The sequence below is a fragment of the Podarcis tiliguerta genome, assembly GCF_965153285.1.
Source record: "Podarcis tiliguerta genome assembly, chromosome: 3".
Classification (NCBI taxonomy): Eukaryota; Metazoa; Chordata; class Lepidosauria; order Squamata; family Lacertidae; genus Podarcis; species Podarcis tiliguerta.
Window position 1 is genome coordinate 5,737,562 of NC_139536.1, and position 26,352 is coordinate 5,763,913.

General features: G+C 45.4%; 1 long non-coding RNA gene across 1 annotated transcript; it reads right to left on the reverse strand.

Annotated features, from left to right (window-relative positions):
- Window positions 1-19,519: 19,519 nt before the first annotated feature.
- LOC310674038 lies at window positions 19,520-23,660 on the reverse strand. The gene is made up of 3 exons (XR_014509344.1): window positions 23,229-23,660; window positions 20,896-21,025; window positions 19,520-19,652 (listed from the first exon to the last, which is right to left on the reverse strand). It is a non-coding gene; the product is annotated as an uncharacterized lncRNA (long non-coding RNA).
- Window positions 23,661-26,352: the final 2,692 nt, after the last annotated feature.

Below are 26,352 nucleotides of genomic sequence, written 5' to 3' on the forward strand. Positions count from 1 at the left end.
ATAAAGGCAATAGAGACTGGGAATCATTTATGTTCTGCCTACAGAAAAACTGCAAAGAAGTGGACTCACTAGCAGGGTTCGATTTAACACTTACAATTAATAGCATAGAAATTAAGATGTACAGTTTGGAAAATAATAAAGTGTAAGTGGAAATATGAAAATAAGTATGGTATGAAAATGTTAAGAATATAATAATATTTAAGTTCATCTCCGGCACCGTGTTTCAGCTCTTTTTACCTCTTGCAACATATCTTCTTCATGTTGCACATTCCATCTTGAATCATTCCTTTGGGACACTTGTTAGATTTGCAAGTGCTGCCTCTCTTATAGCACTCTTGTCCAAGATTTGGGTCTTCCTGGGCAAATCCTTTGCAAAAGGAGAAACAAACAAGATCCCTGTCCATTGGAAATTCAGAAGTGGAGGTAGGGGAAGGGAAACTTCAGGATGGGAAACTTTATGTTGGATATGCAAAAAAGATACAGGATCATATTTCCATATGTGGTGGAATTGCGAGGTGATCTGTGAATTTTGGAACAACATTTACAGTGAATTAAAAAACTATTCAAATTTACATTTCTAAAAAAGCCAGAAATTTTTCTATCAGGAACACTAGTCGAGTCGGCCATGACTGGACCTAATGGTCAGGGGTCCCTTTACCTTTACCTTGAACAAGGACTTCGGATTCCCAGTTGTTAGGGCAGCAAAAAGCATTTGCCCTCCCTGCTCTTGTGCTCCTTCCATTCCAGATTATATGTCTACAACACTGGGGCAGGGCAAGGGTTAACCAGTGTTTCTTTTTCCTATGGAAGGACCATAAGCTCCATTCAGTTCTGATACTGAAAAGAAATTCCTGGCATTGGGCTATTACACTTTAGCAGCCTGAAACGCAGCAAGGTCATCTCTCCCCCAACCTAAAACAGAAGAATTCAAGAAGAGCCTGCTGAATCAGATCATAGCCCATCTAGTCCAGGTTCTGTTTCTGCAGTTGGAAGCAGAAAACTTGCTATCACCATGCCCTGAAGGACAGTGGGGTTGCTGACCCAGTTATAAGCGCACTGTGCTTCCCAGAACAGGAAGGAGAGATGTCAGGATTAGAGGTTTTGGCCTGTAAAGAGGTCTTATGGAGGCAAAACAAGGAAAAAGTACTCAGTACACCCTCCAGGTTGTACTCAATGACCCATCTGAGTCACTGAGTACATCCTGGTAGATTCATGGTTGATGAACACCAATATGGACTTCTGACTCCCAACGGCTTAATGGGGCAGCAAGAAGCCTCTGTCTTGCCTGCTCAGCTGCCCCTGCCATTCTAAATTGCATACCTACCATAGATGAAAGCTTGCTGGGTTATGTCAGGCTTCCGGGAAAATGGTTCCTCCCTCCCTTTGGCCGTGGTTAAGGAGAACAAAGCAAAAATAGTCTCTTACCAGTTAAAGAGAATTTAATGTTCACAGTGAATGAATGAAGACTCCATTTTCGGAGGAAAGGTGCTTCCATTTAAGGTTTCCACCCACTGCCCCCTGAGCCACCCCCGTCACTTCCTCGTCTGGCAACGTGATCTTGCGACCATTTGGCCTTCTGTGTAGCTGCCTTCTCTGCTCTCCTTGCCCTTGGAATGAGCGCTTGGACACTTTCCAGCAAAAGAGAGTCTGTTAATTCTCTCTCCCCCCCCCCCATTCTTCTTCTCCTGGCTGTTCCCCACTCGGTTCTGCCCAGCTGTTGTCTTCCAAACTATGTCCCTCTGCAAACCACTGCTCCAAATCTATACTGCTCCACTGCTCCTGGGCAGCTTCAGGATCCTGATTAGGAGCAGGGGGAGGGGGAGGCCCCTACTATTCCTCATCAGAGTAGCTCTCCTCAGCCTGGTCCCTAACAGGAGTGGTCATTTGTGTGGAATCTCTTTTTCTTTTTCTCCATCCCTTACCTGAAGCCAACAGCAGCAGAGACAGGACAGCCCAGAACAGGTGAATGACCTTCATGGCTTGGTGATGATGGACTGGTAGAGCGAGGCTCAATGCAGGGCTACAAGGCAGAAGGTCGTTGGGGTTGGAAGCACTGAGCTTCCCATATTTGTAGCCCCTTAGCAGGAGTAGTTTCCTCCCACTACTCCTGAAACTCCAATAGGACATAACCATGCCCTGAGGGAAGGTGGGACCTCTAGCCAAGCCATAAGCACAGTGTGTCCCCTTGAAGGCTATGGAGAGATGAGAGGTTTTGGCCTGTGGCAAGACCTGGAGGATTCAGAACCAGGAAAAATCACCCAGCTGAGACACTGAGTGGATATTGGTGGATGCATGGCTGATATGCAGCAGTTTGATACGGGCCTTTGAATCTCAATTGTTTAAGAGAACAGCACAGAGTGTCCATCCTCCGTGGTCTGCTGCCCCTTCCATCTCAACTTTATGCCTCAGATAAAGAAAGCTTGGAGGGTAACCAAGAGTGAATTTTTCTATGGAAGGACCATTAGCTCCATTCTGTTCTGGTACTGAAACAATTTCCTGGGCTTGGGCTACGTACACATTCATAAGCTGAAAAGCAGTGAGGTTCTCACCATGGACAACCCAATGCCTTCTATGAAATGGATGCTGATTGCTTTGGTGGTAACTCTCCCAATAATCAATTCTTCCTAAGGTGGTTGCTTGATGTCCTTGATCATTGCGATTGCCCTTTTCTGCAGCTTTTCCAACTCCACAATATCCTTTTACAGGAGTGTTGGCCAGAACTGCACACAGTGATCCAAATTCATGTTTTTGTATAATAGCCTGGCAAGAGCATTTGTAGTTGAAGAATCTCAGGATGGTTCACTGTATAAAAGTCTAAGAGGAGAACACAAAACACATTTCAAATTCCACTTGGAAACTAATTGGCAGTCGGGGCAGGATCGGTTTAATATGCTCAAATTGATTTATCCTGGTGAACAATCTGGGGGCTGAATTCTGCAACAAATGAAGATTCTTCACCATCTTCAGAGGCAGGGCTTTGTATAAGCTGTTGCAGAGATGTGAGGATCCCCCAGAACAGTCCAATGAGGAGGACTAAAGAGCCTTTATTTGAGGCATATCTTAGCTCACATACCTGCCAAGTGCATTTTTGGGTTTGAGGCATGATCTTGCCCCTCAAAAAGTGCCTTGGGGGGGGGGGAGAGTGAGGCATGGGTCATGTGACTTGCCAACGAGCACAGCACGGAAGATGCATCTCTCGGTGTTGCGTCTCCAAAAATTGGACATTACGAGCTCACTGCGCTCTGCTGAGCCTTTGGCAAGTCCTCCCCGGAACAAGATGTAGATATGAAGAAATAAGAGGTCTTGGCTTTTGGCAAGATGCAGAGGATGCAAAACCAGGAAAAAAATCACCCAGTTGAGTCACTGAGTACCTCCTGTTAGATCCATGGCTCATTTGTAGTAGGCCAACAAGGACTTCAGGGACTCAGGTGGCGCTGTGGGTTAAACCACATAGCCTAGGAGTTGCTGATCAGAAGGTTGGTGATTTGAATACCCGCAACGGGATGAGCTCCCGTTGCTCGGTCCCTGCTCCTGCCCACCTAGCAGTACGAAAGCATGTCAAAGTGCAAGTAGATAAATAGGTACCACTCCAGCGGGAAGGTAAACGGTGTTTCCGTGCGCTGCTCTAGTTTGCCAGGAAGTGGCTTAGTCATGCTCGCCATATGACCCGGAAGCTGTACGCCGGCTCCCTCGGCCAATAAAGTGAGATGAGCGCTGCAACCCCAGAGTCAGCCATGACTGGACCTAATGGTCAGGGGTCCCTTTACCTTTACCTAATAGTTATTAGTATTTCTTATCAGTAGAAGGCAATGTTACTTTAGGCTTCTTTGTTTTGCTGTCTGTATAATTTATTTACTCTACCGTTCTATGATTCTATGATCTCAGGATTCCAGTAAAAACCAGTGAAGATCCCACAAGGCTGAAGTCGGCCAATACCTTCTCTAGATGTTCTAACCTCCATCTGGTGCTTCTGAAGGGGGCTTGACATCAGTGAATGGCTTTCTGGGAGGATGAGGGTTCCTGCTTCTTTCCATTCAACTTTCTTTCCCTTTTTCCTGACATTCCGTCAACAACCAGCTGCCTGGCCCTAGGGAGGCCGTGAATTACATGGAAGAATGTCCTCTGCTGTGGTTGGCAGCTCATTCCAAAAGACAAGCACAGAGGGATTTTAAAACCAGGCCCTTTTATAACAGAGATGATAAGCAATGCATAAAAGAGGACAAGAGATGAATTAATAAAAACAACCGCAAAAATGCAAACTCTATAGGTCAAAGCAAGAGAAAGCAATTATCATCTTGAATGGTGATTTCTACCCAATAATGCCTGTCAGACGGGGCTAAATTCCCACCCCCCACCTCATAAAAAGCAATGAACTGCTCTGTCAATGTTTCACTGATAAAAAAAAGGAAGTTTCTTCCATTCTGTCAGTATTTTCTAGGAGGGATTGATTTTGTAAACCACTTTGATTTTTTCTGCACTCAATTTAAAAATAATTAAGTGTATATAGAAACTTTAGGTTTGCACATTGGTTTGCACTCAATTAAAAAATAATTACGTGTATATAGAAACTTTAGGTTTGCACACATTATTGCACTGGTTTAACAAGTCCACTATAAGGGAAACCCACCATTTTTAGGACAGTGACTGCAGGCAAGAAAATCCAAATGAATGGAGGATGAATGCTCACGGTTGTATAACCTCTCAGAGAACAAATTATGACTAATGCTTAATAAAGGCTGCATAAAATGCCCCTCCAGATTATTTATATCCCGCCCTCCCCAGCCAAAGCCGGAGGAGAGGGGCATTTTTTTCCAACCAGTTGATTGCATGTCTTCCCATTAATCATATGTTTTGTACATGTTCCCATCACTTTCCTAACAGCAAAAAGTTCAGGGTCGGAATTCAATTTTGTACTCTTCCAACCGTTCTGTTTGACTGGGTTGCCCCAGACACATATAAAAACATAATACAACCTTAAACAATGAAAACAAAAACAAAACCCTTTCCTATGTAGATCTGCCTCCAGGTGTCTTCAAAAGGTTGTAGAATTGCTTCTCTCCTTAGCTAAGGGGTTGTGTAACTCCATACACTCCCACATTTCTATGATAAAAAGAGAGTCCTCCTAAGGAAAAGCAGGACATTCTGGGATCAAATCGGAAACCAGGATGGCTTTTGTAAATCCAGGGCTGTCCCTGGAAAATAGTAACACTATTGACACTATTGAAATACAGATTGATTGATGCTTTCGTCAATAGTGACTGCAATTTTGTTTTCATCAAAGCGGCTGCAATTTTGTAAATTGTATACCAGCTTGCTGTATTTTTTAAATAATAATAATGATAATAATAATAATAAATTTTATTTATATCCCGCCCTCCCCAGCTGAAGCCGGGCTTAGGGCGGCTAACAACAATAAAACAGTACAAAGTACAGCACAAACAACACTCTAAAATCATTCATTATAAAATTAATTAATTCAAGCCACTGGCAACCATTGGGCCAGAGCTCCGCGAAGATTGCCGAGGGAGGGAGTCAGGCTGTGCCCTGGCCAAGGGCCTGGTGGAACAACTCTGTCTTGCAGGCCCTGCGGAAAGATGTCAAGTCTCGCAGGGCCCTGGTCTCTTGTGACACAGTGTTCCACCAGATCGGAGCCACAGCCGAAAAAGCCCTGGCTCTAGTTGAGGCCAGTCTAACTTCTCTGTGGCCTGGGACCTTCAAGATGTTTTTATTTGAAGACCGTAAGTTTCTCTGTGGGGCATACCAGGAGAGGCAGTCCCATAGGTACGAGGGTCCTAGGCCGTATAGGGCTTTAAAGGTTAAAACCAGCACCTTAAACCTGATCCTGTACTCCGCTGGGAGCCAGTGCAGCTGGTATAGCACCGGGTGAATGTGATCTCGCAGCGAAGACCCCGTAAGGAGTGTCGCTGCAGCATTCTGCACCCGCTGGAGTTTCTGGGTCAGTCTCAAGGGCAGCCCCACGTAGAGCGAGTTACAATAATTCAGTCTGGAGGTGACCGTCGCGTAGATCACAGTGGCTAGGTTAGGGCGAGAGGGATAAGGAGCCAACTGCTTAGCTTGGCGGAGATGGAAAAATGCCGCCTTTGTTGTAGCTGCAATCTGCGCCTCCATGGAAAGGGAGGTGTCGAAGATTACACCCAAACTCTTAACGTACAGTGCTGGCACTAATAGCGCCCCCGCCAGAGATGGGAGTTGCCCCCCCAATCCCATATCGTCCCGTCCCAGCCACAGGACCTCTGTCTTCAAAGGATTTAGCTTCAACCGGCTCCCACGTAACCATCCAGCCACAGCTTCCAAACATCTGGTCAGTGTGTCTAGGGCCGAGTCAGGATGCCCATCCATCAACAGATAGAGTTGGGTGTCATCAGCATACTGATGGCAACCCAGCCCAAAACTCCAGACAAGCTGGGCGAGGGGGCGCATAAAGATGTTGAAAAGCATCAGGGAGAGTATCGCACCCTGAGGTACTCCACACACCAAGGAGTGGCGCGATGACAATTCCCCCCCAAGCGCCACCCTCTCCCCGACCAGAGAGAAACAAGCGCAGCCATTGAAGGACTGTGCCCTGGATCCCCACGTCGGCAAGGCGGTGGTACAGAAGTTCGTGATCGACCATGTCGAAAGCTGCTGACAGATCTAGAAGAATCAGCAGCCCCGACCCACCTCGATCCAGCTGTCTACGAAGACCATCTGTTAGGGCAACCAGAGCCGTCTCGGTCCCATGACCAGCGCGGAAGCCGGACTGGAATGGATCGAGAGCTGATGTTTCATCCAGAAACCCACCAAGCTGTTCAGCAACCGCTCTCTCAATCACCTTACCCAGGAACGGAAGATTCGAAACCGGGCGGTAATTGGATAGATCTAAAGGATCTAATGATGTTTTCTTTAAGAGCGGGCGCACCACTGCCTCCTTCAGTTCCCCTGGGAATGTCCCCGTGCCAAGGGACAAATGGATGATATCCCCCAGGAGGGCCTGCACCTCGTCTGGACACGCTCTAATCAGCCAAGACGGGCACGGGTCGAGAGGACAGGTGGTGGGCTTTCCAGCTCGGAGGAGTCTGTCCACATTGGCTGGGGATATCCGGTTGAAGTGGTCCAATACTGGACTCGAGGACAGTCGAGGGGCCTCCAGTTCCTTTATTGTATCCAAATTGGCAGGGAGGTCATGGCGGAGCAACAAGACCTTCTCCGCAAAAAAGCTGGCAAATGCCTCACAGCTGTGTGTCAAATTGTTATTTAAATTTGGCTGTCCCTCAAGGGACGTTAAAGACCTGATTATACTAAATAATTTCATTAAATAATTTTAATGAAATTGTTTAAATAAAGATGTAATAAATAGATTCACTGAGGATCCGGCTAACGCAAGCCACTAGGATGAGGGAGGTTGGTTTATGCTATCATAAGGACAGAAAGGTGTTAATGTTCACCTTGTTGTTCATGTTAAAATACCACACAATGAACAGGGAGACCTGTGAGATCTCCTCCTCTTTTTTTTTTTTAATAACTGAAATGCAGCCACATTTTCTTTCCTTCCTTCCTTCCTTCCTTCCTTCCCTCCTTCTCTTCTTCCCTCCTTCCCTCCCTGATGCCTTTTTCTATTGCATGTTTGTATAAAATTTGGCACAAGATGCATATTTTTGTGAAGCAATATTTGTTAATAGGATGCTGGGGCAGAATAGTTGGGACAACCCAGTGAGATGGGTGGTGTATAAATAGTAACAATTGTTGTTATTATACTTATTATTTTTGCCATATTCTTGCCCACTTTCACCAACTATATGCATTATATATATATATATACATGATATAAGGTTAGAGTACTGCATTGCAGAATTAGGAGAAAGGTGAGCTAAAAATCAGAAGCAGAGGCTATGTGGCTTTTTAATTTGCTTTTATTGCCAGGGAGAAGCACATGCAACCAATGAGAATATTGCAAAGGCTTCCTCTTTCTGATCTGGATGCTTTGCTGGAGAAGGAGGAGACTCCAGCTGGGGATGCAGCAGGATCCAGTAGCTCTCAAAGTAAGGGAGCATCTCCCAATCTTCAAAGGGTCCTGTGTAAGCTGGCATCAAGCTCTTGGGATGCATAAAAACAAGCAAACAAAAAGAAAAGCAAAAAACACCCAGTTACTTCCATATCATCTGGAATCTGATGTCAAAATTACAATCATAGAAAGGAAGGCGGAGAATTCGGAGGAATGTTAAACGATAGAACAGGGAATTGATGAGCCAAAACAACAAAACAAGTTAGACTAAGAATGCAACAGCCTAAATCCCAGATCATTTTGATGCCGAATTATAGCATAACAAAAGTGAGCTGAACTGAAAGAAGATGATGATAATTATTATTATTATTTTTTATTATTATTATTATTATTATTATTATTATTATTATTATTATTATTATTTATTATTTGTACCCCACCTCTCTGGGCGGCTTTCACAGAGACCAAAAATACACTAAAATGTCACACATTAAAAACTTCCCTGAACAGGAAACTGAAGGATGTGGATAAAGTAAGTAGGTAAAATAAAATATGCATCATAGGTCTAAAGGATGATGTAGAAACAAGATTTAGGACATAATATACAAATGGAAGACTGGGAAAAATTATGGAAAGTGAACTTCAAATTTGCTGATTGTATACTGTTGAAAGAGAATTACAGTGGTACCTTGGGTTACATACGCTTCAGGTTACATATGCTTCAGGTTACAGACTCCACTAACCCAGAAATAGTGCTTCAGGTTAAGACCTTTGCTTCAGGATGAGAACAGAAATCGTGCTGCAGCGGCGCAGCAGCAGCAAGAGGCCCCATTAGCTAAATTGGTGCTCCAGGTTAAGAACAGTTTCAGGTTAAGAACGGACCTCCGGAACGAATTAAGTACTTAACCTGAGGTACCACTGTATATGAAAATGATGTACAGATAGTATATCACTACTGTAAAAATGGCTAAAATTTATAGAACAGGCTCCAATAAGTGTTGGAAGTGTATAGAAAAGGAAGGCACATTTCTTCATATGTGGTGGAACTGGAAAATAACCAAAAACTTTGGGGAAATGATTTATAACCAAATAGAAAAAAACATGTTTAAGATAACATTTGTTAAAAAACCCGAAGCTTTCTTGACGGGCATTACAGGTCAAAACTTGTCAAAAGAGCAGAATACATTATTTATGTATGCAACAACAGTGGCTAGGATTTTACCAGCCCAGAAATGGAAAGATGACAAGATACCAACTAAAGAAGAATGGCAAGAAAAACTGGTGGAATATGCTGGTGAAGTTGACTGGGAAACTTAGAGATAAAGGCAATAGAGACTGGGGATCATTTATGTTCTGCCTACAGAAAAACTGCAAAGAAGTGGACTCACTAGCAGGGTTCGATTTAGCACTTACAATTAATAACATAGAAATTAAGATGTACAAATTGGAAAATAATAAAGTGTAAGTGGAAATATGAAAATAAGTATGGTATGAAAATGTTAAGAATATAATAATATTTAAGTTCATCTCCGGCACCGTGTTTCAGCTTTTTTTACCTCTTGCAACATATCTTTTTCATGTTGCACATTCCATCTTGAATCATTCCTTTGGGACACTTGTTAGATTTGCAAGTGCTGCCTCTCTTATAGCACTCTTGTCCAAGATTTGGGTCTTCCTTGGCAAATCCTTTGCAAAAGGAGAAACAAACAAGATCCCTGTCCATTGCAAATTCAGAAGTGGAGGTAAGGGAAGGGAAACTTTAGGATGGGAAACTTTATGTTGGAGATGCAAAAAAGATACAGGATCATATTTCCATATGTGGTGGAATTGCAAGGTTATCCGTGAATTTTGGAACAACATTTACAGTGAATTTAAAAACTATTCAAATTTACATTTCTAAAAAACCCAGAAATTTTTCTATCAGGAATACTAGTCGAGTCGGCCATGACTGGACCTAATGGTCAGGGGTCCCTTTACCTTTACCTTTAACAAGGACTTCGGATTCCCAGTTGTTAGGGCAGCAAAAAGCATTTGTCCTCTCTGCTCTTGTGCTCCTTCCATTCCAGATTATATGTCTACAACACTGGGGCAGGGCAAGGGTTAACCAGTGTTTCTTTTTCCTATGGAAGGACCATAAGCTCCATTCAGTTCTGATACTGAAAACAAATTCCTGGCATTGGGCTATTACACTTTAGCAGCCTGAAACGCAGCAAGGTCATCTCTCTCCCAACCTAAAACAGAAGAATTCAAGAAGAGCCTGCTGAATCAGATCATAGCCCATCTGGTCCAGGCTCTGTTTCTGCAGTTGGAAGCAGAAAGCTTGCTATCACCATGCCCTGAAGGACAGTGGGGTTGCTGACCCAGTTATAAGTGCACTGTGCTTCCCAGAACAGGAAGGAGAGATGTCAGGATTAGAGGTTTTGGCCTGTAAAAAGGTCTTATGGAGGCAAAACAAGGAAAAAGTACTCAGTACACCCTCCAGGTTGTACTCAGTGACCCATCTGAGTCACTGAGTACATCCTGGTAGATTCATGGTTGATGAACACCAATATGGACTTCTGACTCCCAACGGCTTAATGGGGCAGCAAGAAGCCTCTGTCTTGCCTGCTCAGCTGCCCCTGCCATTCTAAATTGCATGCCTACCATAGATGAAAGCTTGTTGGGTTATGTCAGGCTTCCGGGAAAATGGTTCCTCCCTCCCTTTGGCCGTGGTTAAGGAGAACAAAGCAAAAATAGTCTCTTACCAGTTAAAGAGAATTTAATGTTCACAGTGAATGAATGAAGACTCCATTTTCGGAGGAAAGGTGCTTCCAGTTAAGGTTTCCACCCACTGCCCCCTGAGCCACCCCCGTCACTTCCTTGTCTGGCAACGTGATCTCGCGACCATTTGGCCTTCTGTGTAGCTACCTTCTCTGCTCTCCTTGCCCTTGGAATGAGCGCTTGGACACTTTCCAGCAAAAGAGAGTCTGTTAATTCTCTTTCTCCCCCTGTTCTTCTTCTTCTGGCTGTTCCCCACTCGGTTCTGCCCAGCTGTTGTCTTCCAAACTATGTCCCTCTGCAAACCACTGCTCCAAATCTATACTGCTCCACTGCTCCTGGGCAGCTTCAGGATCCTGATTAGGAGCAGGGGGAAGGGGAGGCCCCCACTATTCCTCATCAGAGTAGCTCTCCTCAGCCTGGTCCCTAACAGGAGTGGTCATTTGTGTGGAATCTCTTTTTCTTTTTCTCCATCCCTTACCTGAAGCCAACAGCAGCAGAGATAGGACAGCCCAGAACAGGTGAAGGACCTTCATGGCTTGGTGATGATGGACTGATAGAGCGAGGCTCAATGCAGGGCTACAAGGCAGAAGGTCGTTGGGGTTGGAAGCACTGAGCTTCCCATATTTGTAGCCCCTTAGCAGGAGTAGTTTCCTCCCACTACTCCTGAAACTCCAATAGGACATAACCATGCCCTGAGGGAAGGTGGGACCTCTAGCCAAGCCATAAGCACAGTGTGTCCCCATGGAGAGATGAGAGGTTTTGGCCTGTGGCAAGACCTGGAGGATTCAGAACCAGGAAAAAGCACCCAGCTGAGACACTGAGTGGATATTGGTGGATGCATGGCTGATACGCAGCAGTTTGATACGGGTCTTTGAATCTCAATTGTTTAAGAGAACAGCACAGCATGTCCATCCTCCGTGGTCTGCTGCCCCTTCCATCTCAACTTTATGCCTCAGATAAAAAAAGCTTGGAGGGTAACCAAGAGTGGATTTTTCTATGGAAGGACCATTAGCTCCATTCTGTTCTGGTACTGAAAACAATTTCCTGGGCTTGGGCTACGTACACATTCATAAGCTGAAAAGCAGTGAGGTTCTCACCATGGACAACCCAATGCCTTCTATGAAATGGATGCTGATTGCTTTGGTGGTAACTCTCCCAATAATCAATTCTTCCTAAGGTGGTTGCTTGATGTCCTTGATCATTGCGATTGCCCTTTTCTGCACCTTTTCCAACTCCACAATATCCTTTTACACGAGTATTGGCCAGAACTGCACACAGTGATCCAAATTCATGTTTTTGTATAATAGCCTGGCAAGAGCATTTGTAGTTGTACGATCTCAGGATGGTTCACTGTATAAAAGTCTAAGAGGAGAACACAAAACACATTTCAAATTCCACTTGGAAACTAATTGGCAGCCGGGGCAGGATCGGTTTAATATGCTCAAATTGATTTATCCTGGTGAACAATCTGGGGGCTGAATTCTGCAACAAATGAAGATTCTGCACCATCTTCAGAGGCAGGGCTTTGTATAAGCTGTTGCAGAAATGTGAGGATCCCCCAAAACAGTCCAATGAGGAGGACTAAAGAGCCTTTATTTGAGGCATATCTTAGCTCACATACCTGCCAAGTGCATTTTTGGGTTTAAGGCATGATCTTGCCCCTCAAAAAGTGCCTTTGTGGGGGGGAAGAGTGAGGCATGGGTCATGTGACTTGCCAACGAGCACAGCACGGAAGATGCATCTCCCGGTGTTGCGTCTCCAAAAATTGAATATTACGAGCTCACTGCGCGCTGCTGAGCCTTTGGCAAGTCCTCCCCGGAACAAGATGTAGATATGAAGAAATAAGAGGTCTTGGCTTTTGGCAAGATGCAGAGGATGCAAAACCAGGAAAAAAGCACCCAGTTGAGTCACTGAGTACCTCCTGTTAGATCCATGGCTGATTTGTAGTAGGCCAACAAGGACTTCAGGGACTCAGGTGGCGCTGTGGGTTAAACTTGACTTCTCCGCGACCCTTCCCCTCTGCAGGGAGGTGGGACAGATTCAGATGGTCCGCCCCCGCCACTTAATGGATCCAAATGGTTTCCAGAGAGTGGTAGGGGATGCTTTATCCCATGTTGATGGCCTTTCAGCTGATTCCCTGGTGGCCCGCTGGAATTTGGAGTTAACCAGGGCTATTGACTCCGAAGCTCCCTCTCCGATTGCATGGAGCCCGGACAGCCCCGTGGTTTTCCACGGATCTGAGGGCAATGAAACAATCGTTGAGACGGCTAGAGCGCAGGTGGCGGATGACGCATTCTGAAGCTGACCGGACACAGGTTAGAGCTCAATGTCGAGCCTACCAAGTGGCAGTAGCAACGGCGAAGAAGACTTTCTTCACCGCCTCTATTGCATCTGCAGAAAACAGTAGCACGAGACTTTTTCAGGTGGTCCGCAATTTAGCGGAACCACCTGCTACATCGGGGCCCAGTACGGGCCACATGATCTCCTGCAATGATTTTGCAAAGTTTTTTGCAGATAAAGTCACTCAGATTCGGGAAGAGGTAGACGCCACCGTGGGAGCAGGGCCGGGGCGGGAGAGTGCTAGAGTCCTGTCTAGTCAAATTGCGTGGGATCAATTCCAATCTGTTACCTCCGAGGATGTGGACAGGCTGCTTGGACGAGTGAAACCAACCACCTGTCTCCTTGAACCTTGCCCATCCTGGCTTATAAAAGCTAGGTGGGAAGGGCTGGGCGATGGGCCAGACCCGCTGAAAGAGGCGGTTATTAAACCACTTCTTAAAAAACCATCTTTAGATGCAGCCACAATGGCCAACTATCGCCCAGTCTCAAATCTTGGGCAAGGTGATTGAGCATTCTTGGGCAAGGTGATTGAGCAAGTGGTTGCTGAAAAACTCCAGGCACGCCTGGAAGAAGCGGACCATTTGGATCCCTTCCAGTCGGGATTCAGGCCTCATCACGGGACTGAAACTGCCTTGGTCGCACTGGTTGATGATCTCCGGCAGGCTAGGGACAAAGGTGAGAGCTGTTTCCTAGTTCTGCTGGATCTCTCAGTGGCGTTTGATACCATCGACCATAACATCCTTCTGGACCGTCTTGAGGGGCTGGGAGCTGGGGGTACTGTCATACAGTGGTTCCGCTCCTTCCTCCTGGGCCGTGTTCAGAAAGTGGTGGTGGGGGATGAGTGTTCAGACCCCTGGGCTCTCACTTGTGGGGTGCCTCAGGGTTCTGTCCTCTCCCCCATGCTTTTCAACATCTACATGCAGCCGCTGGGAGAGATCATCAGGGGGTTCGGGCTGGGTGTTCATCAGTATGCGGATGATACCCAGCTCTACCTCTCTTTCAAATCAGAACCAGTGAAGGCGGTGACGGTCCTGTGTGAGTGTCTGGAGGCGGTTGGAGGATGGATGGCAGCAAACAGATTGAGATTGAGTCCTGACAAGACAGAAGTACTGTTTCTGGGGGACAGGAGGCGGGCAGGTGTGGAGGATTCCCTGGTCCTGAATGGGGTAACTGTGCCCCTGAAGGACCAGGTGCGCAGCCTGGGAGTCATTTTGGACTCACAGCTGTCCATGGAGGCACAGGTTAAATCCATGTCCAGCGCAGCGGTGTACCAGCTCCATCTGGTACGTAGGCTGAGACCCTGTCTGCCCGCGGACTGCCTCGCCAGAGTGGTGCATGCTCTGGTTATCTCCCGATTGGACTACTGCAATGCGCTCTCCGTGGGGCTACCTTTGAAGGTGACCCGGAAACTACAACTAATCCAGAATGCAGCAGCCAGACTGGTGACTGGGAGCAGCCGCCGAAACCATATAACACCGGTCTTGAAAGATCTACATTGGCTCCCAGTACGTTTCCGAGCACAATTCAAAGTGTTGGTGTTGACCTTGAAAGCCCTAAATAGCCTCGGCCCAGTATACCTGAAGGAGCGTCTCCACCCCCATCGCTCTACCCGGACACTGAGGTCCAGCACCGAGAGCCTTCTGGCGGTTCCCTCACTGCGAGAAGCCAAGTTATAGGGAACCAGGGAGAGGGCCTTCTCGGTAGTGGCGCCCTCCCTGTGGAACGCCCTCCCACCAGATGTCAAAGAGAACAACAACTACCAGACTTTTAGAAGACATCTGAAGGCAGCCCTGTTTAGGGAAGCTTTTAATGTTTGATGTATCACAGTATTTTAATATTCTTTTGGAAGCCGCCCAGAGTGGCTGGGGAAACCCAGCCAGATGGGCAGGGTATAAATAATAAATTATTATTATTATTATTATTATTATTATTATTATTATTATACCACAGAGCCTAGGACTTGCTGATCAGAAGGTTGGTGGTTCGAATACCCGCAACGGGATGAGCTCCCGTTGCTCGGTCCCTGCTCCTGCCCACCTAGCAGTACGAAAGCATGTCAAAGTGCAAGTAGATAAATAGGTACCGCTCCGGCGGGAAGGTAAACGGCGTTTCCGTGCGGTGATCTGGTTCGCCAGGAAGCGGCTTAGTCATGCTGGCCACATGACCCGGAAGCTGTATGCCGGCTCCCTCGGCCAATAAAGCAAGATGAGCACTGCAACCGCAGAGTCAGTCACGACTGGACCTAATGTCCGGAGGGCCCTTTGTTGTTGTTGTTTAGTCGTTTAGTTGTGTCCGACTCTTTGTGACCCCATGGACCAGAATACGCCAGGCACTCCTGACTTCTACTGCCTCCAGCAGTTTGGTCAAACTCATGCTGGTAGCTTTGAGAACACTGTCCAACCATCTCGTCCTCTGTTGTCCCCTTTTCCTTGTGCCTCCATCTTTCCCAACATCAGGGCCTTTTCCAGGGAGTCTTCTCTTCTCATGAGGTGGCCAAAGTATTGGAGCCTCAGCTTCAGGATCTGTCCTTCCAGTGAGCACTCAGGGCTGATTTCCTTCAGAATGGAGAGGTTTGATCTTCTTGCAGTCCATGGGACTCTCAAGAGTTTCCTCCAACACCATAATTCAAAAGCATCAATCCTTCAGCCATCAGCCTTCTTTATGGTCCAGCTCACTCTTCCATACATCACTATTGGGAAAACCATAGCTTTTACTATACGGACCTTTGTCGGCAAGGTGATGTCTCTACTTTTAAAGATGCTGTCTAGGTTCGTCATTGCTTTTCTCCTAAGAAGCAGGCGTCTTTTTATTTCGTGGCTGCTGTCACCAATAAAAGTTTTATTATCCCTCTACCTTTATCTAATAGTTATTATTATTTCTTATTGGTAGAAGGCAATGTTAATTTAGGCTTCTTTGTTTTGCTGTCTGTATAATTTTTTTTTTAAGCCAATAAAAGAAGAAGAAGATGACTATTGGGCCCCTTCCAACTCTACCGTTCTATGATTCTATGATCTCAGGATAAGCTCCATTCAGTTCTGATACTGATTTGTAGTAGGCCAACAAGGACTTCAGGGACGTGGGTGGCGCTGTGGGTTAAACCACAGAGCCTAGGACTTGCCGATCAGAAGGTTGGTGGTTCGAATACCTGCAACGGGATGAGCTCCCGTTGCTCGGTCCCTGCTCCTGCCCACCTAGCAGTACGAAAGCATGTCAAAGTGCAAGTAGATAAATAGGTACCACTCCGGTGGGAAGGTAAACAGCGTTTCCGTGCGCTGCTCTGGTTCGCCAGGAAGCGGCTTAGTCATGCTGGCCACATGACCCGGAAGCTGTACGCTGGCTCCCTTGGCCAATAAAGTGAGATGAGCGCCGCAACCCCAGAGTCAGCCATGACTGGACCTAATGGTTAGCGGTCCCTTTACCTTTACCTAATAGTTATTATTATTTCTTATCAGTAGAAGGCAATGTTACTTTAGGCTTCTTTGTTTTGCTGTCTGTATAATTTATTTATTTTTTTTAGCCAATAAAAGAAGAAGAAGAAGATGACTCTTGGGCCTTCCAACTCTACCGTTCTATGATTCTATGATCTCAGGATTCCAGTAAAAACCAGTGAAGATCCCACAAGGCTGAAGTCGGCCCATACCTTCTCTAGATGTTCTGACCTCTATCTGGTGCTTCTGAAGGGGGCTTGACATCAGTGAATGGCTTTCTGGGAGGATGAGGGTTCCTGCTTCTTTCCATTCAACTTTCTTTCCCTTTTTCCTGACATTCTGTCAACAACCAGCTGCCTGGCCTAGGGAGGCCGTGAATTACATGGAAGAATGTCCTCTGCTGTGGTTGGCAGCTCATTCCAAAAGACAAGCACAGAGGGATTTTAAAACCAGGCCCTTTTATAACAGAGATGATAAGCAATGCATAAAAGAGGACAAGAGATGAATTAATAAAAACAACCGCAAAAATGCAAACTCTGTAGGTCAAAGCAAGAGAAAGGAATTATCATCTTTAATGGTGATTTCTACCCAATAATGCCAGTCAGATGGGGCTAAATGTATGTTCTTTCCCAACCCCCACCTCAAAAAAAGCAATGAACTGCTCTGTCAATATTTCACTGATTAAAAAAAAAGGAAGTTTCTTCCATTCTGTCAGTATTTTCTAGGAGGGATTGATTTTGTAAACCACTTTGATTTTTTCTGCACTCAATTTAAAAATAATTAAGTGTATATGGAAACTTTAGGTTTGCACATTGGTTTGCACTCAATTAAAAAATAATTACGTGTATATAGAGACTTTAGGTTTGCACATTGAAAGTGGGTAAAACACATTATTGCACTAGTTTAACAAGTCCACTATTAGGGGAAACCCACAATTTTTAGGACAGTGACTGCAGGCAAGAAAATCCAAATGAATGGAGGATGAATGCTCACGGTTGTATAACCTCCCAGAGAACAAATTATGACTAATGCTCAATAAAGGCTGCATAAAATGCCCCTCCAGAATTCATTTTTATTGTGTTCAGGGGGGTAGGGAAACCCCAGAAGAGCAAGGGGTCAGGAGAAGAGAGGGGCATTTTTTCCCAACCACTTGATTGCATGTCTTCCCATTAATCATATGTTTTGTACATGTTCCCATCACTTTCCTAACAGCAAAAAGTTCAGGGTTGGAATTCAATTTTTGTACTCTTCCAACCGTTCTGTTTGACTGGGTTGCCCCAGACACACATAAAAACATAATAAAACCTTAAACCGTGTTCAGAAAGTGGTGTTGGGCGATGAGTGTTCAGACCCCTGGACCCTCACTTGTGGGGTGCCTCAGGGTTCCGTCCTCTCCCCCATGCTTTTTAACATCTATATTAAGCCGCTGGGAGAGATCATCAGAGGGTTTGGACTGGGTGTCCATCAATATGCAGATGATACCCAGCTCTACCTCTCTTTCAAATCAGAACCAGTGAAGGCGGTGAAGGTCCTGTGTGAGTGCCTGGAGGCGGTTGGAGGATGGATGGTGGCTAACAGATTGAGGTTGAATCCTGACAAGACAGAAGTACTGTTTTTGGGGGACAGGAAGCGGGCTGGTGTGGAGGACTCCCTGGTCCTGAATGGGGTAACTGTGCCCCTGAAGGACCAGGTGCCCAGCCTGGGGGTCATTTTGGACTCACAGCTGTCCATGGAGGCACAGGTCAATTCTGTATCCAGGGCAGCTGTCTACCAACTCCACCTGGTACAGAGGCTGAGACTCTACCTGCCCGTGGACTGTCTCACCAGAGTGGTACATGCTCTAGTTATCTCCCGCTTGGACTACTGCAATGTGCTCTACGTGGGGCTACCTTTGAAGGTGACCCGGAAACTACAACTAATCCAGAATGAGGCAGCTAGAATGGAGACTCGGGGCAGCCGCCGAGACCACATAACACCGGTCCTGAGAGATCTGCATTGGCTGCCAGTACATTTCCGAGCACAATTCAAAGTGATGGTGTTGACCTTTAAAGCCCTAAATGGCCTCGGCTCAGTATACCTGAAAGAGCGTCTCCACCCCCATCGTTCTGCCCGGACGCTCAGATCCAGCACTGAGGGCCTTCTGGCGGTTCCCTCATTGCGAGAAGCAAAGCTACAGCGAACCAGGCAGAGGGCCTTCTCCTTAGTGGCGCCCGCCCTGTGGAACGCCCTCCCATCAGATGTCAAAGCGATAAACAACTACCTGACATTCCGAAGACATCTTAAGGCAGCCCTGTTCAGGGAAGCTTTTAATGTGTGATTTTAGTGTATTTTTGGTTTCTGTGGAAGCCGACCAGAGTGGCTGGGGAAGCCCAGCCAGATGGGTGGGGTACAAATAAATAATAATAATAATAATAATAATAATAATAATAATGTTCACCTTGTTGTTCAGGTTAAAAATATAGGACTTCCAACATAGTACCACACAATGAACAGGGAGACCTGCGAGATCTCCTGTTTAAAACATAAAAAATAACTGAAATGCAGCCACATTTTCCTTCCTTCCTTCCTTCCTTCCTTCCTTCCTTCCTTCCTTCCTTCCTTCCTTCCCTGATGCCTTTTTCTGCTGCATGTTTGTATAAAATTTTGCACAAGATGCATATTTTTGTGAAACAATATTTGTTAATAGGATGCTGGGGCAGAATGGCTGGGACAACCCAGTCAAATGGGTGGTGTATAAATAGTAACAATTGTTGTTATTATACTTATTATTATTGCCATATTCATGCCCACATTCACCAACTATACACATTATTATATATATACGTGATACAAGGTTATCACGTTTATAATTGCACGGGTATAATTGCAGAATTAGGAGAAAGGTGAGGTAAATATCAGAAGCAGAGGCAATGTGGCTTTTTAATTTGCTTTTATTGCGAGGCAGAAGCACATGCAACCAATGAGAATATTGCAAAGGCTTCCTCTTTCTGATCTGGATGCTTTGCGGGAGAAGGAGGAGACTCCAACTGGGGATGCAGCAGGATCCAGTAGCTCTCAAAGTAAGGGAGCATCTCCCAATCTTCAAAGGGTCCTGTGTAAGCTGGCATCAAGCTTCTGGGACGCTTAAAAACAAGCAAGTGAAAACAAGAGCAAAAAAACCCCAGTTACTTCCATATCACCTGGAATCTGATGTCAAAATTACAATCATAGATAGGAAGGCAGAGAATTCGGAGGAATGTTAAACGATAGAACAGGGAATTGATGAGCCAAAACAAGTTAGACTAAATGCAACAGCCTAAATCCCAGATCATTTTGATGCCGAGTAGGTAAAATAAGTAGGTAAAATAAAATATGCATCATAGGTCTAAAGGATGATGTAGAAACAAGATTTAGGACATAATATACAAACGGAAGACTGGGGAAAATTATGGAAAGTGACCTTAAAATTTGCTGATTGTATACTGTTGAAAGAGAATTACAGTGGTACCTCTGGATACATACGCTTCAGGTTACATACGCTTCAGGTTACATACACTTCAGGTTACAGACTCCGCTAACCCAGAAATAGTACTTCAGGTTAAGAACTTTGCTTCAGAATGAGAAGAGAAATTGTGCTCCAGCGGCACAGCAGCAGCAAGAGGCCCCATTAGCTAAAGTGGTGCTTCAGGTTAAGAACAGTTTCAGGTTAAGAACAGACCTCCGGAACGAATTAAGTACTTAACCCGAGGTACCACTGTATATGAAAATGATGTACAGATGGTGTATCACTGCTGTAAAAATGGCTAAAATGTATAGAACAGGCTCCAATAAGTGTTGGAAGTGTAAAGAAAAGGAAGGCACATTTATTCATATGTGGTGGAACTGTAAAGTAACCAAAAACTTTGGGGAAATGATTAATAACCAAATGAAAAAAAATGTTTAAGATAACATCTGTTAAAAAACCAGAAGCTTGCTAGGCATTACAGGTCAAGACTTGCCAAAAGAGTGGAAGAAGCGATTCGTGTACGTTACAACAGTGGCTAGGATTTTACTAGCACAGAAATGGAAAGATGACAAGATACCAACTAAAGAAGAGTGGCAAGAAAAACTGATGGAATATGCTGGCGAAGTTGACTGGGAAACTTAGAGATAAAGGCAATAGAGACTGGGAATCATTTATGTTCTGCCTACAGAAAAACTGCAAAGAAGTGGACTCACTAGCAGGGTTCGATTTAGCACTTACAATTAATAGCATAGAAATTAAGATGTACAAATTGGAAAATAATAAAGTGTAAGTGGAAATATGAAAATAAGTATGGTATGAAAATGTTAAGAATATAATAATATTTAAGTTCATCTCCGGCACCGTGTTTCAGCTCTTTTTACCTCTTGCAACATATCTTTTTCATGTTGCACATTCCATCTTGAATCATTCCTTTGGGACACTTGTTAGATTTGCAAGTGCTGCCTCTCTTATAGCACTCTTGTCCAAGATTTGGGTCTTCCTTGGCAAATCCTTTGCAAAAGGAGAAACAAACAAGATCCCTGTCCATTGCAAATTCAGAAGTGGAGGTAGGGGAAGGGAAACTTCAGGATGGGAAACTTTATGTTGGAGATGGAAAAAAGATACAGGATCATATTTCCATATGTGGTGGAATTGCAAGGTTATCCGTGAATTTTGGAACAACATTTACAGTGAATTTAAAAAACTATTCAAATTTACATTTCTAAAAAACCCCACAAATTTTTCTATTAGGAATACTACCAATGGAAATAATAATAATAATACTGTAATAATAATAATAATAATAATAATAACAACAACAATAATAATAATAACAATACTGTAGTAATAATAATAATAATAATAATAATAATAATAATAATAATAATAATAGATCATTGTTTATGTACGCAGTTACGGCAGCCAGAATAACAGTGGCAAGAAATTGGAAAAATGAAACCTTACCAACGATCACAGAGTGGCAAATTCTTAAGATAGAATACCTGCAACTAGAAAAATTGGCTGGAAATCTTAGAGGAATGTCAAACCAAAAGGTATTTAGGGAATGGGAAATGTATAAAGAATACTTGAAAACTTACTGTACAAACAATAAGATACTTGCAGAAATAGAGTGATACTGACAACCAAGAATTATTCAAAATGTAATAGTGGATTATATGTCTATATACAAAATAAAATAATATAAATCTGTGCAAGGGATACAGATAACATACGTAGTAAAGGTGAAGGGTAAAGGGACCCCTGACCATTAGGTCCAGTTGTGAACGACTCTGGGGCTGCGGCAGTCATCTCGCTTTACTGGCCGGCATATAGCTTCCGGGTCCTGTGGGCAGCATGACTAAGCCACTTCTGGCGAACCAGAGCAGCGCACGGAAATGCTGTTTATCTTCCCGCCGGAGCTGTACCTATTTATCTACTTGCACTTTGACATGCTTTTGAACTCATAGGTTGGCATGAGCAGGGACCGAACAACGGGAGCTCACCCCATCACAGGGATTCGAACCGGCAAGTCTGATCGGCAAGTCCTAGGCTCTGTGGTTTAACCCACAGCGCCACCCGCGTCCCTACATAAGTAGTATAATGAGAATTATTGGAAGTTTTAATCTTTTAATTTGTGGGTATTTCCGTGCACTCTGGCACTTGTCACGGTGTCCCGTTGCACCAGAGGCAGTTTGGTCCTGCTGGCCACATGACCCGGAAAACTGTCTGTGGACAAATGCTGGCTCCCTCGGCCTGAAAGCAAGATGAGCGCCGCAACTCCAGAGTCACCTTTGACTGGACTTAACTGTCCAGGGGTCCTTTGAAGGCAGCCCTGTTTAGGGAAGCTTTTAATGTTTAATAGATTATTGTATTTTAGTGTTTTGTTGGCAGCTGCCCAGAGTGGCTGGGCAGGGTATAAATTTATTATTATAGCTCAAGCCATTCAGAGCTATCCTTGCCATCTGAAGTGGATGGTGTTTACCACCTGTTTTTATTTGTTTCTTTGTTCCCAATGTTAATGTATTAACTTTTTTTGGAAACGGATCAGAGGCTTCATTGCACAATTAAATTAAATTTAGAAAGAACTATGGGGATGCGGGTGGCGCTGTGGGTTAAACCACAGAGCCTAGGACTTGCTGATCGAAAGGTTGGCGGTTCGAATCCCCGCGGCGGGGTGAGCTCCCGTCATTCGGTCCCAGCTCCTGCCAACCTAGCAGTTTGAAAGCACCCCTAAGTGCAAGTGGATAAGTAGGGACCGCTTTCTAGTGGGAAGGTAAACGGTGTTTCCGTGTGCGGCGCTGGTGCTGGCTCGCCAGATGCAGCTTCGTCACGCTGGCCACGTGACCCGGAAGTGTCTTCGGACAGTGCCGGCTCCCGGCCTCTTGAGCGAGATGAGCGCGCAGCCCCAGAGTCGGTCACGACTGGCCCTGACGGGCAGGGGTACCGTTACTAGAAAGAACTAGGAAAGAGCAAAATGTCTGCAAGCTCCTCTCTGGGAGCTGGTGTGCATGTATGGTCCCAGAAATCCAAAATCTGTGACCTGTCAATCATGACTAAATGTGTATCTTTACGTGTAAATCAGCACATGCACATTTCCTGCAAACCTGTGTCCTCTTTTGCCCTTTTTCCTGTTCAGGCTTCATTGTTATGTTAGCTTTTCCTATGCAGAACATAAGCGGAACAGCATTCTCCCTCCTTCCTCTCCATCCCTTACCTGAAGCAGTCAGCAGCAGCAAAAACAGGACAGCCCAGAACAGGTGAAGGATCTTCATGGCTCAGTGAGGATGGATGGATGCAGAAAGGCGCAATGCAGGGCTACAAGGGTGAAGGTTGTCAGGATTGGGAGGGCTGAGCTTCCCATATTTGTAGGATCCTTGGGAAGCTGTTTCCTCCCACTTCCTTGAGAAGTCTAGCAAGTTGTCACCATGCCCTGAAGGAAGATGGGGCTGCAAACCCAACCCTAAGCACAGTGTCTTTTTTGAAATGATATGGAGAGATGCAGAGATTAGATGTTTTGGCCTGTGGTAAGACCTAGAGGGTGCAAAACCAGGAAAAAGCACCCAGCCAAGTCACTGAGTACATCCTGGTAGATCCATGGCTGATTTATTGACTCCCAATTGTTTAACAAGGCAGCAGAAAGTCTCTGTCCGCCCTGCCGCTCCTTCCATTCTGTATTATATGCCTAAAACAAAGGAAGGCTTGTTGGGTCATCAGGGATGGAAGGACCATGAGCCCCATTCAGCTTGGCACTGAAAACAAATTCTTGGGCTTGGGCTATGCCCACACAGGTGGCCTGAAATGCAGCAAAATTCCCCTTCCCGTGTGCTTTAAGACCATAAGAAAAAACCTGCCACTCAGGCCAATGATCTACAGTCATACCTCGGATTACGAACGCTGTGGGTTGTGTGTTTTCGGGTTGTGGGCCGCACCGAACCCAGAAGTACCGGAATGGGTTACCTCTGGGTTTCTGCACTTATGCATGTGCAGAAGCGCAAAATGATGTCATGCACATGCGCAGAAGAGCCGGATCACGTCATGCGCATGCGCAGATGCAGCACTTCAGGCTACGAACGTTGTGGGTTGCAAACATGCCTCCTGCACAGATCACGTTCGCAACCGGAGGTATGACTGTATGTCTTTGTGGTTTTTATATTGTAATTTTACATTGTGAACAGCCCTGCATCAATGAATCGAAGAGTTGGAAGGGACGATGAGGATCATCTAGTCCAACCCCCCGCAATGCAGGAATATGCATACAGGGATTGAACCTGCTCACTTTATCCATGCTGTCCTCCAAGACCAAGCTCTCCAGTTCACCTGTCAATGGCTGGGAGGTGTCCGACACTAGCATGCAAACACTTGAACACTGTCATAGAATTGTAGATTTGGAAGGGACCAGGAGCAGCAATCCTTCACCCAATGTGGGCTCAAACCCAAGACCCTGAGATTAAGAGCCTCATGCTCTACCAATTGTCTTCAACTGTAGGTTGGGATTATTAAAAGGGGGTCCCTGGAGTGAAGACACAGAAGGCCACTGGGAAAGCAAACTCTCAGAATAATGCATTAGGCTATTTGGGAGAGTTAAAAATGGAGGCCCCTTCACTCTTGAGAGTCCCATGGACTGCAAGAAGATCAAACCTCTCCATTCTGAAGGAAATCAGCCCTGAGTGCTCACTGGAAGGACAGATCCTGAAGCTGAGGCTCCAATACTTTGGCCACCTCATGAGAAGAGAAGAATCCCTGGAAAAGACCCTGGTGTTGGGAAAGATGGAGGACACAAGGAGAAGGGGACGACACATGACAAGATGGTTGGACAGTGTTCTCGAAGCGACCAGTGTGAGTTTGACCAAACTGCGGGAGGCAATGGAAGACAGGAGTGCCTGGTGTGCTCTGGTCCACGGGGTCATGAAGAGTCGGACGCGGCTAAACAACAACAAAAATGGAGGATGTTTTGCAGGGGAGGAGGGAAAATGGATGTCCTTCCTTGTGCTACGTTATACACATGACTTAAAGGTAGAGATACCATCGACCCCCATCTGGTGAGGCTTGCTGACCTTCCGGACAAGCCTAAACTCATTTTTCTCCTCTTAGGCAAAAATTACAAGATGACTCGGATGGTCGCCAGATTCAGTACACAGATTTGTAGGCGTAGAACACGCCCCCCCCGGGAGCAAATCGATCTCTAGGAAAACTGCCGTAGTCGTCCTTCTGGGTGTCCCAGGGGCAATCTGCATGTTAGTTTAACCTTAGGTCTTTTTGTGTTCATGCAACTATTTTAATTTTAATCTATGAGCTGTTATTGTATATTGTTTTAAATGTCTATTTCACTCTTGTGAAAGCAGTCTCAGTTGTGCTTCTGAACTGGTCTTTGACCGTAATAATATATTATTATTACAGTCATACCTCATGTTACGTTTGCTTCAGGTTGCGCATTTTCAGGTTGCGTCCCCTGGCGACCTGGAAGTACTGGAAAGGGTTACTTCTTGGTTTGGCCACTCGCACCTGTGCAGACACGAAAAATGACGTCGCAGGCATGCACAGAAGCTGCGAATCGCGACCCGCGACCCTCCGGAATGGATCCCATTCGCAACCAGAGGTACCACTGTATTATTATTGTCTTCAGGTGTTTTGAAGAAGAAGAAGAGTTTGGATTTGATATCCCGCCTTTCACTCCCTTTAAGGAGTCTCAAAGCCGCTAACATTCTCCTTTCCCTTCCTCCCCCACAACAAACACTCTGTGGGGTGAGTGGGGCTGAGAGACTTCAAAGAAGTGTGACTTGCCCAAGGTCACCCAGCAGCTGCATGTGGAGGAGCGGAGACGCGAACCCGGTTCCCCAGATTAGGAGTCTACCGCTCTTAACCACTACACCACACTGGCTCTCTTGGGCACTTATGTTTTGACTTGTTGTACATTGGCCTGCTACACCTTTGCCCCTGCACTCACAATGCATAGTTCTGTGGCACCTCCATATTGATTTTTATAGGTTTTGTGATCTACATGCCAGGTTCCAAAGCAGAGCCTCCCCAGCTCCCACCTTCAATCAGTTTTAAAGCTTTTTTGTTATAAGCACCAGCAGTCTATTTCCATTCTGTTTGAAGGGACCAAAGGTGGACACACAACCCCAGAAGGAGCACAACATGCCTGTCGCCTACCAGAGGTACCACCTCTCCCCTAACACCTCATCCATCCAATGTATTTACAAGTCTGTCAATCAAGATGTCTGACAACACCTGATAAATGCCCGCCCTGGGACATTCTTTGAAATGGTGAATACCTTGACTCCAGGATGCCTTATCAAGGGCATGTTTCATTCATACATAGATATCTGCTCTTTTAA